General features: G+C 35.5%; 1 protein-coding gene and 1 pseudogene across 6 annotated transcripts in view; one reads left to right on the plus strand and one right to left on the minus strand.

Annotated features, from left to right (window-relative positions):
• The window catches only part of EPS8 (EGFR pathway substrate 8, signaling adaptor), a 176,069-nt gene that overhangs the window by 24,252 nt on the left and 135,037 nt on the right, over positions 1-16,780 (plus strand). The gene's annotated exons all lie outside the window — the stretch shown is intronic.
• LOC140617433 (small ribosomal subunit protein eS1-like) lies at positions 1,824-4,177 on the minus strand (annotated as a pseudogene).

Here is a 16,780-nt window from a genome sequence, read left to right on the forward strand (position 1 = left end):
ACAGAAATTGTGTGAATTAATTAATTAATTAATTAATTAAGGAATATTATTCAGCCAGTGGAAGAAAATCCTGCCATTTGTGATAATGTAAATAGACTGAGGGCATTATGCTAAGTGAAATAAGTTAGGGAAAGAAATACTCTTTGATCCTACTTATATGTGGAATCTAAAAGTGTTGGACTTACAGAAACAGAATAGTGGTTGTTGCCTTGTCTGGTTGTGTGGCAAATGGGGAGATGTTAGCCAAAGAGTGCAAACTTCCAGTTATAAGGTGAATAAGTTGTAGGGATCTTATATAAGTACTTCATTGTGACTATAGGTAATAGTATGGTATTATATCCTTGAATGTGGCTAAGAGAGGTGATCTTAAATGTTCTCACCACACACAGAAAAATGGTAATTACTTAAGGTTATAGAGTTATTAACTAAAATTAATGTGGTAATCATTTTGCAATATACAATATGTATATCAAATTATCACATTGCACGTCTTAAGCTTACATAATGTTATATGTTAATTATATCTCTATAAAGCTGAAAGAAAGAAGTGGCTGTAATATTCAGAATTTTCTGTGGAAAGATTGACAAATAGAAGCATTAAGAAGATTGTTTAAATGATTAAGTAAGAAATATCTTATAAAATGCTATAAAATATAGAAATTGTTACGATAAACTATTTTAAATTTGTATCAAATGGAAATGTAATTAAAATAATTTAAAAATTTAAGAGGTACCTTATTATCTAGAAAAGTATGTATGTGGAAAAGCTGCATGTTATAATTGAAATGAATTGAAGACTGATCTATTATATCATTCATGATACTGAGAGGCTATTATTTATTCATTTATATGTATACCTGAGGTACACATATAAGTTTATGAAGGTAGTAACTTAAAAAAATTTTTTTTTGTCCAGTGCCGAAGTTAAGGGTCTGGTTTATTGCAGAGATTATAAATGTGTTGGCTGAATACTGAAATAAAGTCTCATGCTTGAAATTATTCTCCCAAGACATTCTGAAAAATATTATGTTCTCAGGTGAGTTAGCAAAAGTTTATTTAATCCACAGTAGAGCTGATTTATAGGGACTAAAGTTTTCTGTTTTCATAATAGGAACAAGAATCATAAAATCCATCTGGGAACCTGAGAAACATATCCTACCTTTATTGTTGCCAAAACCTCTTGAATAATATTCTCTCTAGCCTTTCTCATGTGTTTAACCAGTCTGTTCCACTCTATATCCCTCATCCCCCACCTATTCTCCCCATGAGAGAGGTTTTCACCTCTCCTTTCCCTTTGCTGATCCAGGGGTAGAAGAACTCCTTTTGTCAAATGAAGATACTATTTTCTGTATGATAAAGTAGTTAAGTTGGCTTATCTCATTTCAGCTCTCTTGATCTTAAATTATGTTTATACTATTTAAGTTCTTGTTTTGTAGATACTGTTGATTCTTGAACAACATGAATTTGAACTGCACTTTACTCATACGTGGACTTATTTTAATTAATACAGTAGAGTACTGTAAATGCATTTTTGCTTCCTTATGGTTTTCTTAATATTTTCTTTCTGTAGCATACTTTATTGTAAGAAAAAGGTATATATTTTATATTTATATAGCTTTGGGCCAACAGTAGGTTATCAGTAGTTAAGTTTTGGGGGAGTCAAAATAAAACATGACTATGCATGTGTGGGTGCTTCTAACTCCCACATTGTTCTGGGTTCAACTGTATTTTGTTTAGCCTATAAACTATTCCCCCAAAGTCTCTAATATCCTGATAAATTGGCTTTTTTAAAAAATATCACAAATACGTTTTTATTTGTCACCATTAAATGTCGGAATTTTAAACAGATTCTTGGACTGGTGGTTCATATCCATCAGCTTGTTCAACTTTAGCACCTGTCTCATCCCCCGTAGCTTTTCCAGAACTACTACCTTCACCATGAAGCTCCATGAGTTTTCCCAATTCAAACTTGGGCTTCTTCAGCATTTTTACTTTTCTAATGAAGACATCATGGAGTGGATAAATAGACTGACAAGATTTTTCTGTATCTTTTCCGATGCTGTCTGGAATCAAATTTTTGACCACTTCTTTCAACTCATTTGTCTGCACCTCTCGGGTCATGATTTCCATCATCTTTTTCCGGATTTGGCAGACCTGTTGTTGCTGAGTGTAAGAGGTCTTCCGAATCTGATAATTGCATTTTTTAGTAAAACCAACACAAAATCGACAAAGCAAATAACTATCTGTAGTCTTTACATCAACATGAGCTTCAATCATGGTCTGCCATTCTTTGACCATGGAGCACATTTTGTCATGGGTAAGATCCATGCCATGGAAATTAGGCAGTTTTTGCCCTGCACATCCTCAGTAATTAGCTTGAATTTCCTAAATGCAACTTCATCATTCTGCAGATCAGCAAGGCTAACTTCAAAAATGCGACCGTTGAGACCATCAGATGTGATTTTGTTTCCTTGAGTTCTTGTGGCTAGTGTTTTTCCAATATTTCTTATATTGAACATAGCTGGCACTTTCACGTCATACCAATCTTTCTTAGAAAATGGATCAACCACTTTCTTCTTGGCTCCCTTTTTGCCACCTTTCATAAGGCACTTGTTCTTGCCAACTGCCATGGAGCTGCTCTAAATTGACTTTTTTTTTTTTTTTTTTAAGATCTACTTGAGTGATATGGCTGAAATTAAACTGAGTTAGAGTCTGGTGGTAAAATATTCCACAATTAAAGCATGAAGGTAAAAAGCTTGAAGGACAAAAATTTACTGTTTCATGGGATAGTTTTGCTCTGTCTGGTGACATTGTGTTATTTTGCTTGGGCTAGGACTTGTCTTTTGGTTGATATCTAAAAGTTAAGCTCTCTTGTTTTGGTGGAGAGTGGATCAAACTCCACAACTTTCTAGAAAACAAAGCTTTTCCACTCCAAATTGCTAACCCTGTGTTTGTTCCAGCACTCACCTGGTGGTTAGGCAAAGCTTATTCTTCTATTCAGTGGCTTATTGCCTGGAGTTTGAAAAGAAAGTTATAATTGAATAACACTTGAGTTTCGTGTTTTCTTTGTCACTCGAATGACTTGTATATGATGAGTATGCTTTCTCTAATTCATTTCCAAAGGTATAAAAATAAGAGTGAAGCAAATGTAGATAACAATGTCTTTACGATATCTCATCTGAATTCATGATGAAATTGTACAAAATAAGTTTTCCCCCCTTTCTTTTGTATTTTGAAATTAGCTCTCAGTACTGGTACAAATAATCCTTACAATGAGTAAACTCCAGAAATAGTTCAATTCTAGGGAGAATTTCTAGCCCACTTGAAGAACATATCTTTGACAACTTCTCCTTTTCTTGCCATATACACTTGGTTGCCAAGTACTGCTACTTTCAAACTGAAGTTTACCCTTGCTTTTGCCTTATCTGGCCTATTTTCACTATTTTAAGACCATATGACTGTTTTCTTAAACTATTACCTTCCAAGTGGTCTCTACATCTGCCTCCATCCTACTTCAGTTTATCCTTAATTACTACTTCTAGATCAGTTTTGCTAAAACAGACCTTAAATCTTATCAGTCTGTTACGTAAAACACTGCCAAGGGAAGCAAATTCAATTTAGGCTCTCCATAACCTGGTGACTTCCCTTCATTTTAAGTTTAGCCCTGCTACTACTCTCTTTCCTATGTGCTGATTAGCCAAGGTGAAGTACTGCATACTTCTCTCTGCCTACCTCTGTCTTTCCAGCTTCTCTGCCTTTAATGTCTCTCCCTCTTTTTTACCTGGAATATGTTTGACTTTATCTTCATGTGCAAATTCTAATCTGTCATTTGGCAAATTTATTCTATGCCATCATGGAATAATCTATGTTCTCTGATAAATGTTCTCCCCATATGTTTTCTCAGGATCCTTTGGTATTTATTTCTAACATTTACTGGAATTTATATAGATGTATGCATATATATAAATGTCTTACGTTTCAACAGGTATTAAGTTTCCCCAAGGTAGGCTCCATATCTAGATTCTACTTTTAGATAAGTTGCAAGGCCTAGAATGGTGGTTTTGTGTGTGATAGGAGCTCAATATACATGTGTTAAATGATAAAATAAATGAACTTTTGTCTTGTATGTTCCATTGTGGGTTTTGTACCAGTAACACCTTAACTCTCTGTTTGAAAAGAAAAAAAAAATGTAACAGTGGCCACAATTTTTACTGAGTGTAAGTTGAAATCCTCTGAAAAAAGTTTAATCATGGAGACAATCAGGATGTACTCTGTTATTTAGAATAAAACCTCTGGCAAACATGCCTGTTTTTCAAGTTCTTAGTCTTTCAAATGTAGGCTATGATTATTCCCTTTAAACATCTCACAGATTTAATAAGTTGAACCATTGTCTTGAAGCAGTTTATAACTTACTCCATGAAGAAACTTGAACTCCTGAAATAAAAGGCCAAGAAAGGTGAGAGTATTTCAATTTTACACCTTCTTTTTTTCTAACCATTCCTGTCATTAGAGTACAGTTTTCAAGGTTTGTGTAAAATAGCAACCTATGAGTAAGACAATGAGATCTTTCTGATATTTTCACTTAAAAAAAAAAAAAACACTCATGAAAAGGGCCTCAAAAGCCATGCATCAGCACATTGATTTTATCAAGTTCCATGGTAATTATGAATATTTTTAATAGTATGAATAATGCTATCCATTCTTTTCCTGCTTATTTCTAATTCATTTTGCACAATTTTCTGTGGTAAAGTGAATTAGATTCACTGTTGCTTGTGAGGATATTATTAAGTGATTCTTAATCCAGGTTTTTATAATGAATCAAATCCAATTAAAAATATGAAAATTATAAATAATTATGACAGTGGAACCATTTTGGATATTATTCAGCTGCTGAGAGTAAAACAAAACTGAAAAAACATTGGAAAAATAATGAAACATGGCTTTGGTCCGAATGCTCAGGAAATTTCTGTGCTGTGTTCAGTTCATTGTGCTGTGTACTCAGATTCTGGAGAATGCTAGCATTAGACAAAGGACTGAAAATATGGTTACTATTTAGAGATGTTCATTGTTTGAGGAGAAACTCAACAGAATCTTGAATATTCTCATGACATGTATGGAATAATTTTATAGAGACTATTTTAAATCAGAAGTGCATTTTATATGTCAATGTCTTAAAATGTGTTTTGCTTTCAAGATATGATATTTAAGGTATTTTGGTGGGAATGTTTTGTTCTAACAGTAGTATACCATATTTGTTTGAACTTTTGAAAGTTGATTGATAACCATAATGTTAATTTATTTAACTGAAAAAAAATTTTCTTTTTTTTAGAGAGGGAGAGAGAGCACAAGTAGGGAGGTGGGGTCAGAGCGCAGAGGGAGAGAGAGAATCTTAAGCAGGCTCCATGCCCAGCACAGAGCCAGACACAGGGCTTGGTCTCACCACCCTGAGATCATAACCTGAGCTGAAATCAAGAAGGTGCTTAATGTACAAAGCCACCCAAGTGCCACTTTTAACTGAAATTTTGAATGATTCCTTAAATATTTCCATAGAAATATATTTTTCATTTATTTCCGCCTTGTTATATGTATTTTTTAAATGATTTTATTTATTTACTCGTGAGAGACATAGAGAGAGGCAGAGACATAGGCATAGGTAGATGCAGACTGCATGCAGGGAGCCCGATGTGGGACTTGATCCTGGGACTCCAGGATCATGCCTTGAACCGAAAGGTAGATGCTTAACGGCTGAGCCACCCAGATGTTCCTTGTTATATGTATTTTAATGAGAGTCTCCTGATAAAAGTTGTATAAGTAGAATTGCTATTTTGTCTTAATACTGATTATATCTCTTATTTTGTGGGCCTTTTGATGAGTTGGTGAGTACACACCAATTTATTTTACCAACATTAGTCTATAGAAAGATAACTCCTGTCCTCTTTTTGAGGTTATTTTATGCAGTCTTGGTTAATGGAACATAAAGTGGGACCTTATGAGGTGACAGAGAATGTTTGGTTTAACTTGGGGTCATATGGGAAAGAAAATGGGCTATTTTTTCACAAAGAATTTAAGAATCTTGCAGAGAACTGTTTGCCACTGCAATTATGAAAACCGTAACTGTGCTTAATTTTTATTTTCTATTTTAAATGCTCAGGTGATTTTAATTTTATCTGTAAAATGTTAGAAGTATATTGTGATTAAAATAGCATGTGTCTAAGAAATAGTTTTGGTCCATCTCATTTCTTTTCCCTTTTTCTTTTTCAAAAGATATGTAAACCTAGAAAACCTGCAGAGAGGGCCAGACCTTTCTCTTTCTGTCTTTTCTCACTATTGTTTCATATTTTACCTGGTATCATTCTTAAGATTACTTCATGAGACAACTGTCAATATCGCTTAATGTTAGCTATCCACCTAAAGGGATAGGAAAAACGTTTTTCAATATGGGTGTGTGTGGATAGACAAACCACTGCTATGATAGAAAGAGATTATATTTGCTTGATATTAACATTAAGATTTTTTTCTCCCCTTTAAAAAATTGGCTTCTGAGAATTTTGTGTCTTAAAGTATCAAGGATCCAACTTTTAAAGTGGTATTTTTTTTTTAAAGATTTTATTTATTTATTCTTGAGAAACACAGGATGAGAGGCAGAGACATAGGTAGAGGGAGACGCAGGCTCCCTATGGGGAGCCCAATGGAGGACTTGATCCCAGGACTCTGGGATCATGCCCTCAGCCAAAGGCAGATAGATGCTCAATCACTGAGCCACCCAGGTGTCCCTAAAGTGGTATTCTTTAATTAATATTTGGTAAATGTTATACAACCGACCTTGTGTATTTTGCTGGGAAACTGCTATTGTCTATCTTAAAATTCACAAATCCCAATCTTCACCCATTCCTCCAGGATTATTCAATAATTAATTGTGTAACTCAGAACAATCTTAAAAAGTTAGATATCTCCAAGATTCCTTCCCAGCTCTAATATTCTAGAAGTCCTTGATTTTAATCTATATTACTTCTCAACTACAGTGGAAAAGTAGCAACATTCTGATTTTTAGGATAATGTTGATTATTTCTTTACATTATTCTAAGTCAAATGGAAAACCCTGTTTATAAAATAACCCCAAAATATCTAGCTTTTATTCTCTGAAGAAAGATAATCTATAATATATTTTTCTACTTGATATGTTTTTACTTTGGGAAACCCTATGGGGAAAATACATTTTCAGACAGCTTGAAACTGACAAATGGGCATTTTGACAGGTATTCCTGGAAGGAGAGCTGTAGACACCAATCATGTCAATTTCCTTATTACAACAACTATTTTTAGTAGAGACTAAGACAGTTCACAGTTTGAAACAAGTATTTAGTGTTGAGGAGGATGGGTGAATATTAAACTTTATTAATGTCTTGGAAAAATAGAACTAAATTTAGTTTGCTCTTCATAGGAAGAAACTCACAATATTGGCATAAAGTACTTTTTAGTGGATCAAACCTGACTTGTTTTTGTGAATTTTCGTGTGTCCCATTCAGTAGATGTTCCTAGAGGAGGGTTTCATTTGTACCACTCTTCTCTGTCATTTATTGGTTTTGTTCTGTGTACAACCTGTAGCATTAGAACAGGAAGCTTCCCAGAAAATTTTATAGCAGAAACAAATTTGTGGGTTTTTTTTTTTTCATAAAATACCACTGGTAAGCAGTATTCTCCAGACCTCCGTGGAATTTTTATAAAATTAATTTGGGCAAAAGGTGACCTGAACTCTTTGTTCTATTTATATCTCCTTCTCTTTCCATTTTGTAAACTCGTTAGCATGAATGTCTATTTCAAATAATATACTTTAGATGCTCCTTAACTATCTATATAAACACACTGTTATTTTTTGAGTGGAATACAAGAAGTCATCATGCCATCTCTTGTTCACTTTACGTTGAATGTTAGCAGCTGCCATTGTATTTGTCCACTACTATCATGGCTATCATCACTGTCCCCTTTGTCGAAAACCAGAGATTGCTGTTTGATCTGTAGAATTTGTGAAAAGTATAAATTTGAGAATCTTAAAATGTGATCTGGTGTTTGAAGTTAGAGGAAATGTATGAATAGCTACAACTTAAGACAAATTCTTTTTGGTTATATTGATTGAATGATTTTGCCTATTTCAGAGGATCAAGTTTGAGCCTGGATGAAAGTCAATTTCATTTAGCTTTTAACTTGGACAGGGGTCTCATAGTATCTTCTTTAAACACTAAAACAAATCACAGAAGAGTATTCATTTCTCTGTTAAAACTTTTCTTTAGGTATGACATGTATCTAAAACAAAAATGTTATTCCTTATATGAGACTTTTGTAATTCCTTTAACTCTCTGTAGACATTTTGAAAAGCATTTGTTTGTAATACTGATGATCACACTTCTTTTTTTAAAAATCAATTTATTTTCAGAGAGCGAAAGAGTGAGAGTGTGGAGGGCAGGTGGAGAGGGAGGGGGAGAAAGCGATTTCCCAAGACTCCGTGGAAAGTCTGATGCTGGGCTCGATCTCATGACCCCGTGGTCAGGACCTGAGCTGAAACAGAGTTGGATGTTTAACCAACTGTGCCACCCAGGCACTTATTTCTTTTCTGAAGAAATTTGTATCTCCAGTTTTTGTTTTTGTTGGCTCCTTTTGCTCATTTCTCCCTCTCCCATTCCCAATAATCTCTCGTACTTTTTTCCTAGTTTGTCTAGTTGGAGCTTTGACAAGCCCAGAAAATGCAACTTTTATGACTTACAGTGCATCACAGACTTGAGAGAGAATAGATCTTCAAAGGCCTGTTCATTTTAGTTTTTATAAAATCAATCCTTGGTCCTGATAGCTTTTGTTTGACATTTGTCCTCTTCCTACTGATTCTGGAAGGCTTCTTAATTTGCTTTTCCTAGAAATATGTTGATTTGAATAGATTATCTCTTGACCTCTTATCTAGCTACTGCTCACTTTTATGATAAAATACCTTTTATATTCTGGCTTTGTACAAATACTGTGCTATATTTGTTATGTATAAAAACGAGTAAGTCATGGTTTGTTTCACAGTAGCAGGGAAATTATTTGGAAGATAAATAATATTATATGCTTTAAGAAAAAAAAATTATGGAAACATTAATTAGTGGAGGAGGCATGGGACAAGTATGTCCTGAGTGTGAAATGTGACTGGAATTTGTGACTCTAAAGTCTAAACTAGAACAGTGGCAATATGGTATGGAAGAACCACACTAAAATTTTATGCCAGGCTAAAATGGGACAGAGAAAGGAGGTTGCCATGTAGCATATGCCTGTGTAGCTTTGTGAATTTATCTTTTTTTAGTTTTAGCATCTAGTGAAGAGGAACATAATTACCTTTACAAAGCCGTTTAGAGTTTAGAATCTTTGAGTATTTTCCATTAAGGAACAGAGGCCCCTTGTTGTAAATCCAGCACAGTCACTGTGGTGCAAGATAGTAGGTTGCCTTGCATGTCAAGTCTGTTCCTGTCTCTTATTCTCATGCCCTGAGGATCCATTGTTGGAAGAGTAAGGCAACTGTCAGGCTATTTCTGTATTCTCTAATAGGCACAGGCTCTCCATTTAGTTTGGAACTGATCCAGATGTGCCATCCTTGAGGATTGTTAAATATTATATTCCACATTTATTGCCTTCCATGTTTTTGTAACCAACTTGGAAAGTTGGGTGTGTGAACCAGTCAGATGTCATTATCTGGTATCAGTAGCATACATACCTATTATTATTACCCAGCTATGCTTAAGACATGATTTCTTCCTAAAAAAATCTCTATTTTAAAATATGTTTATATCAGAAACATCTAATTATAATTTTATAATGAAAACACAACCTGAAATTTAAAAGAGCTTGAGATTTTTTTAGTATGTGGAGATTGAATTTGCTGATGCTTATATCTTTATATATTTTTCATTTCAATATAATTTTATTTTTATATATTTAATTGATTCATAGTAAACACTTTAGGCCTTTGGTGTTTTATTTATTATGTAAAATCATTTCTGTGTTGAATCAGATCATCATTCTGAAAGTACAGCTAAACTCCTAGATTGAAAGCATGATATTAGTAGGATTTTAAATAGACTTAATGTGACCATTTTTCAACATACACAAATACCTAATCATAAAGTCGTACACCTGAAACTAATATAATATTATATGTCAACTATACCTCAATAAAAATATCTGGAAATAGTAAAAAAAATTTTTTTAAACCATGATATAATTTTGGCAAGGAGTAATTCTGCTTCCCAATTGAATTAACAAATGTTCCTTTTTCATTTTTTTTTTTTTAGTAGTCTCTGCACCCAATATGGGGCTCAGATTTACAACTCTGTGATCAAAGACTTGCATGCTTTACCTACTGAGCCAGCTAAGTTCCCCCCCTACAGATGTTCTTTTTTAAACTTAATGAGTTAATCAAAACATAAATATTTTTAAAGAAAACATTTATTTTAGTGAGAGAGCATGTGTGCACACATGAGCAAGCGGGGGCAGAGGTAGAGAGAGAGAGAATATCTTAAGCAGACTTCTCACTGAGCATGGAGTCTGACATGAGGCTCGATCCCAGTTCCCTGAGAGCATAACCTGAGTTGAAACCAAGAGTTGGATGCTTTACAGACTGACCCACCCAGGAACACCTCAAAACATTTATTGGGACACTTTTGGTGTATCATAGCACTCTTTTGGTTACTATTGAAATTCATTGAAAATGTAGGAGTAGTTATACAGTATCAAGTCATAAAGCATAAAACCATACCTAATTTTGATAATATAGTTTATGTAAGAAGTATAATAGGTATTAGAGAAGAAAGAAAATTTAATTTCCCCACATCTTTCTATTAAAATTTTTTTAAATTTATGGAAAAGTTGAATGAATAGTATAGTAAGCACCCATATATGCTTCATCTAAATTTCCCAATTGTCAGCATTTTAGTACATTTGAATTCATTTTTCCTCCCCCAATATATATTTTGTGTCTTTCTGTATATAGAGATATATACACATGTGCTTCTTTTTTCCCCCCTAGTCATTTCATTGTAAGTTGTCAACAATAAGGTGCTTTATCAGTGACTATATTACTTCCAAAGAGTAAGGATATTCTCCTGCATAAACAGTATCCCACTTTTATAATAAAAAATTTTTAACAACTGGTTCAGGACTATCTTCAGTTGTATAGTCCATTTTCCGATTTCTCTAGTTGTACTAAAATTGCCTTTCATAGATTTTCCTTTTTTGTTAGAGCTAGGATTTATCAAGACAGATTCATTATATTTTCTTATCCTGTCTCTTCAGGACAGGCCTCTTCTGATCTATACCTATGCCATCCAATAAGGTAGCTGCTTTGCAGTATGTGACTAAATTTAAATAGATTAAAATTTAATAAAATATAAAAAATTTAGTATCTTAGTCACACTAGGCCCATTTCAAGTGCTGAGTAGCCATATGTGGCTAGCGGCCACTCTATTCAACAGCAAAAATACAGAATATTTCCAAGATCACAGAAAGTTGTATTGGACAGATCTAGGACATGCCCCACCCCATTTGTCTTTCATGAAATGTACTTCTTGAAGCAATCAGACAGGTTGTCTTGTTGAATATTCCACATTATGAATTTGTCTTGTCTTAGTGATTAGATTCTGGTTGTAGCAGATTATTTCTTTCAGAGGTAGCTGCATTAATATATTTAGCCCATCTCTCATTCTCCTCCTCCTCCTCCTCCTCCTCCTCTTCTTCCTCCTCCTTCTTCAAGAAAGAGCGAGAGATAGAGAGAGTGCATGTGCATGGGGTGGGGTGGATGGGCAGAGGTAGAGAGAGAATCTTAAGCAGACTCCACACCCAGTGCAGAGCCTGACAGGGGGTTCAGTCTCACGACCCTGAGATCATGACCTGAGCTGAAACCATGATTCAGACAGTTAATCATGTCTGAATGATTGAGCCACCAGGTGCTCCTCATGTCCTTTTCTTAAAATGTGACTGACACTTTTTCACCTGAGAGGTGGAGTCTTTGTTCCTTCTCCTTGGGTGGACAAGGATTTGTGAGAGCTGACCATTGCAGTGAGGCAGAAGTCATGCTGTACGCCTTAAGACTCATTTACTCACTCTTGGGATGCTTACCTTTGGAACTCAGCACATTGTGAGGAAACCTAGGTCCTATGAAGATGTTACACAGTTACAGTTAAGGTCTCAGCTGACAAGCTGATATGTGAGTGAATGGGCCTTCAAATAATTTAATTCTTCTAGCTGAGGTCCTAGATGTAATAGAGTAGAAATATGCAGTCTCAGTTGGGGTCTGTATGAATAACTAATAAATTATTGTTATTTTTTCAAGTTGCTAAGTTTTGGGGGGAATTTTCCCACAGCAGTAGATAACTTACACAGGCCAAACAATTTGGGAAGAGTACTACATTAGTGATATTGTGAATTTCCTATTGCATCACATCAGGAGGTATGGGATGTCAGTGGGACTTATTGGTGATGTTTGATCATTTGGTTAAGGTGGTGGTCCATCATATCTCTTCATCATAAATACATTTTTCCTTTTGTAAGTAGTAAGCAACCTGAGAAAAAGTTTAACCTTGCAAATAATAATAAGCATCCAAAAATTCCTTGTCAGCATTTCACTCTACACTGTTGTTTTGAGGGGATTTAAAAACGGAAACAATCTTAGAAGTTATTTTACTCTTGTCATTTTGCAGCCTAATAAGCATTATTAAGCTTCTATTGGAGATACTGCCTTGAAACTAGGGATATAGAAATACAAGATTTGATTTAACTGCCTTGAAGCAAATGGATGAAAACTAACATGAGTGGAATTCAAAACGGTTGACTGGGTGGTACACTTGGTGTTCCAAGATGATTCGACTAAGGCAATTTATTTTCCAAAAGAGTAAAATGACATTATGGTAACTGCATACTGTAGTTTAAGACTAGGGGTGCCTGTGTGACTCAGTGGGTTAAGCTTCCAACTCTTGAAACTTAATTTTGGCTCAGATCATGATCTCAGGGTGGTGAGATTCAGCCCCCTGTCAGGCTCTGCACTGGGTGTGGAGTCTGTTTAAGATTCTTTCCTTCTCCCTCTGCCCCTCCTGCTTATGCGTGCGCTCTCTCTCTCTAAAATAAATAAATAAATAAATAAATAAATAAATAAATAAATAAATAAATAAATAAATAAATCTTAAAGAGACTGTTGAGTGGTGCTGTCTGAATTATACTTTTATTAGACACAATTGAAATTAAAAACAGGCTTTTTGGTTTGTGTTTTTTTGAGTGAGCATATGGTGGTGGTGGGGGGGGCGGGCAGAGAGAGGAAAGAGAGAGAATCTTAAGCAGCTGCATGCCCAGCATAGAGCCAGACAGGAAGCTCCATCTCATGACCCTGAGCTCATGACCTGAGCCAAGATCAAGAGTTGGGTGCTCAACTGATGGAGCCACCTAGGTGCCCCTAAAAACTTTTTTTTAAGTGCGCCTTTGTATTAGATGGTCTGTGAGTCCTGTATTTTAAGGATTTGCGTGTATCTTTTTCTAAATATAGAAATGTATGTGTTTTAAGATATAAGTCTGTCATGACCAAATTTCATATTATTAAATACTTAGTAAATAATGTTTATTAAAGACTGTAAGGATACTATATATGATATTTAAAAATACGGGATATAATGGATTCAGGAGCCATGGTAGTAGCATCTAATATAGTGCCCCAAATAGTTGTAGAGTAAGTTCTATACAGATGAACCATGGTTTACAATCCCTTTTACTTGATTATGAATAGAGTACATATAAATTAACTCTATAGGGATTTGAAAGTTCTGCCAATAAGAACCCATCATTTTCTTATAGTTGTTTTGTTTTGTTCTGGGACACAAGGATGATAGAAGCACTTTTTGTTTTGGTTTGATCATGGCAAATTTGCAGATTTCTGTGTTCTGAGTTCTATTTAAAGCTCTTGGTAGGACATATAATTTAATACAAATAAGAAGGAATAAATCCCACATCTTAAGATCCTGTAATCATAACTAGGTTTCTGATAGATAAGTAATGTGAAAAAAATACCAAATGTGCCAAATAATGAATTGTGTATCAAACAGTTTCGCATGTGGTTATTTTTCGAAATGGTGTTAGCTTTTCCAAAAGAATGACTTCATCCCTATATATATTATGAGAACAGAGTCAAAGTTTTAAAACCTTTTTAAGCAAAATCTCATTGTGGATTTGAGATGTTGAGATTTCCTCGGTCTAAAAACACTCTTTGAAGTCCTGCAATAAGTATTGATTTCTGCTATTAATTGCTTTAATCATCTTCATGTATCATTATAAGTGCACTTTAGAGTATTTCATTGTTGTCTTTTTCTGGTGAAACTTTGTTGGCCAAACTACATTGCTAATGTCATTAAGTTCACAATATTTAATTCCTCTGTGGGGTATATAGTTTCACTTGTTACTTGCTTTCAGACTGAATATTTAACAATACTTTTTTTCCATGTAACTTTGGTTACAGGAAAAATTCCGTGAGAGTGAGATGGTCAATCAACAATTTAGAGAAGGATGTCAGAGTACAGCTCTTGCTAAGTAAAAAATGGTGTATCTTTATATAGAGGGGAAATGTGATTGGAGTTGTTTCAGAATCATATAAAATATATGAGTAATGGTATTTAGCTGGGGAAAGAGCAATCAAAAGCAATACTGCCTGTACTGTATAAAATTCTGAGAGGCATGTGGTGATAGGAAGGCCTCTTCTGGGAGGATGAGATAAATGTCCAAGAGAATATGGGATTATTTAAGAAATGGAGCAAAACTTCAAAGTAAAGAATGGAGGGACAGGGAGAGATCATTGGGGTAGGTGTGATTCTTGGCAGACAGGAAAGGAGAGGGGAGAGTAAGCTTGTTAAATTTTGAAGTAGAGGTGTATGTTTGGGTGCTTAGGAAACAGACACTAATTTAAGGATTTACTGAGCAGGAAACCCACAGAATGAGACAGACACCACTGCTTCAGGTGGTAGCAGGATGAATACTTTTAAGTGTCTAGGAAGAGGGGCTGGTTTCCCAAAATCTTGAGACAGGCATTGGCTGATATACTTTGAAAGGCTTTGAAAGTGTACCTACATGTGAGTGATGTCCTCTGCATGGACCTTTGGTAGACGTCATCCGTATACAGTTATTCTTCTGACATCTTTAACCAGTAGGATCAAGCCAACTCGATGTCAGACACACCCTTTCTGGATATGTACACATCAGGCCAGTGAGGTATTTTGGTAGAGAGGGTGGTAAAGCGAGGAAGTTTGGTTTCAAGAGCTTAGGCTTTAAACAGGGAGCACTTTTCCCTTCGGGTAGAGAAGTAGAGAAGAGAGTGAGTGATAGGGAATGCCCAGGAAGCCTAATGATTGCCCTGGCCCTTCACATTGCAGCATCACATTACATGCTGCTCAGCCAGCCTGCATCCTTGTCTCTAACACACAGGGAGAAAATAAAGCTAATAACTTGCTTATAGAGATTTTTTTGGGGGGTTGGTTCTTTCACATATTTCATATATATTTTTAGCTAAATCTTATGAACTAGAAATACTTATACCAAGGTTTCCATTAGTTTGCTTGGAATACATGGAGTTGGGTGTTGAGGGGACAGAAGTCATCGTTTCCAGTTGTGGAAAAAGAGTTTGAGAGTTATTTGGAGATGTCTTTGTCTCTGTTAGCAGACATGACTATTACTCTGTTCACCCAGGACCTAAAGCTGAACACTTACGTATTCACTTATTCTTCATTTACTACTAAGCCAACTACCATATCGTCAGATGAGCTATTAAATAAAATAGGAATATATATATATATACATATATTTTAAAGATTTTATTTATTCATGAGAGATACATAGAGGCAGAGACATAGGCAGAGGGAGAGGCAGAGAGAGAGAGAGAAGCAGGCTCTATGCAGGGAGCCTGACGTGGTACTTGATCCCGGGTCTCCAGGATCACGCCCTGGACCCAAGGCAGGCGCCAAACTGCTGAGGCACCCGGGATGCCCAGGAATATATTATTATATGACTCATCCTTCTGTTTTTGCCCTGTATTTCAGATTTATGATGGTATGGTGTGAAGAGATTCAGGATTTCCATTCCTGTTTTTCCCTTTCCTGCCAAGCTCGTGACCCGTGCCAACTTCATCCTTTCTTTCATTTGCCTGCAACTTTGGTTTGGCTTTTGGATTCTTTGGGAGTTTATAGAACAAGAGCCATTTAAACTCCTTTTTTTCCAAATGGGACAACTATCTTAATTGAGGTCAGGCCAACACTGACTCTGTCAGAATCTTCTCCTCATCCGCCTGGCACAGGGGGAGAATTCATATAGTAGAAGAATGGCATGTAACTGTGCCTCCTAACAGTGTCCATTGGGATAAACCTAATGCCCAGTTGGAGGCACAACACAGTGACTTCTTTTGCCAGGCTGGATTGTTCTGCTTGGGCCCAAGCCAGGTGCAACCTGGTGGGTGAACCATTGGCTCTGGCCTTTCCCCAACCCCCCTCAATGTCTTAAGATAAAATGTCCAGCTGTCCCTTTGCAGGACTTACCTTGTGGAAACAGTAATTGCCCTCACTGTTACTTGATATTTACATAATTTTGTTTAATTTTGTAACTATAGTACTACCAGTATGGCTTTATTAGTAGTATGAAAGCTTCAAATTGCTTGCCAGAATTCAAGAATGGAATCCATTTAACACCAAGCTGTTTAAGTATTAAAAGAGCTTCTGGAGTGAGCGTGGGAGAGGAAGTG

Source organism: Canis lupus, chromosome 25 (genome assembly GCF_048164855.1).
Source record: "Canis lupus baileyi chromosome 25, mCanLup2.hap1, whole genome shotgun sequence".
NCBI classification, from domain to species: Eukaryota; Metazoa; Chordata; class Mammalia; order Carnivora; family Canidae; genus Canis; species Canis lupus.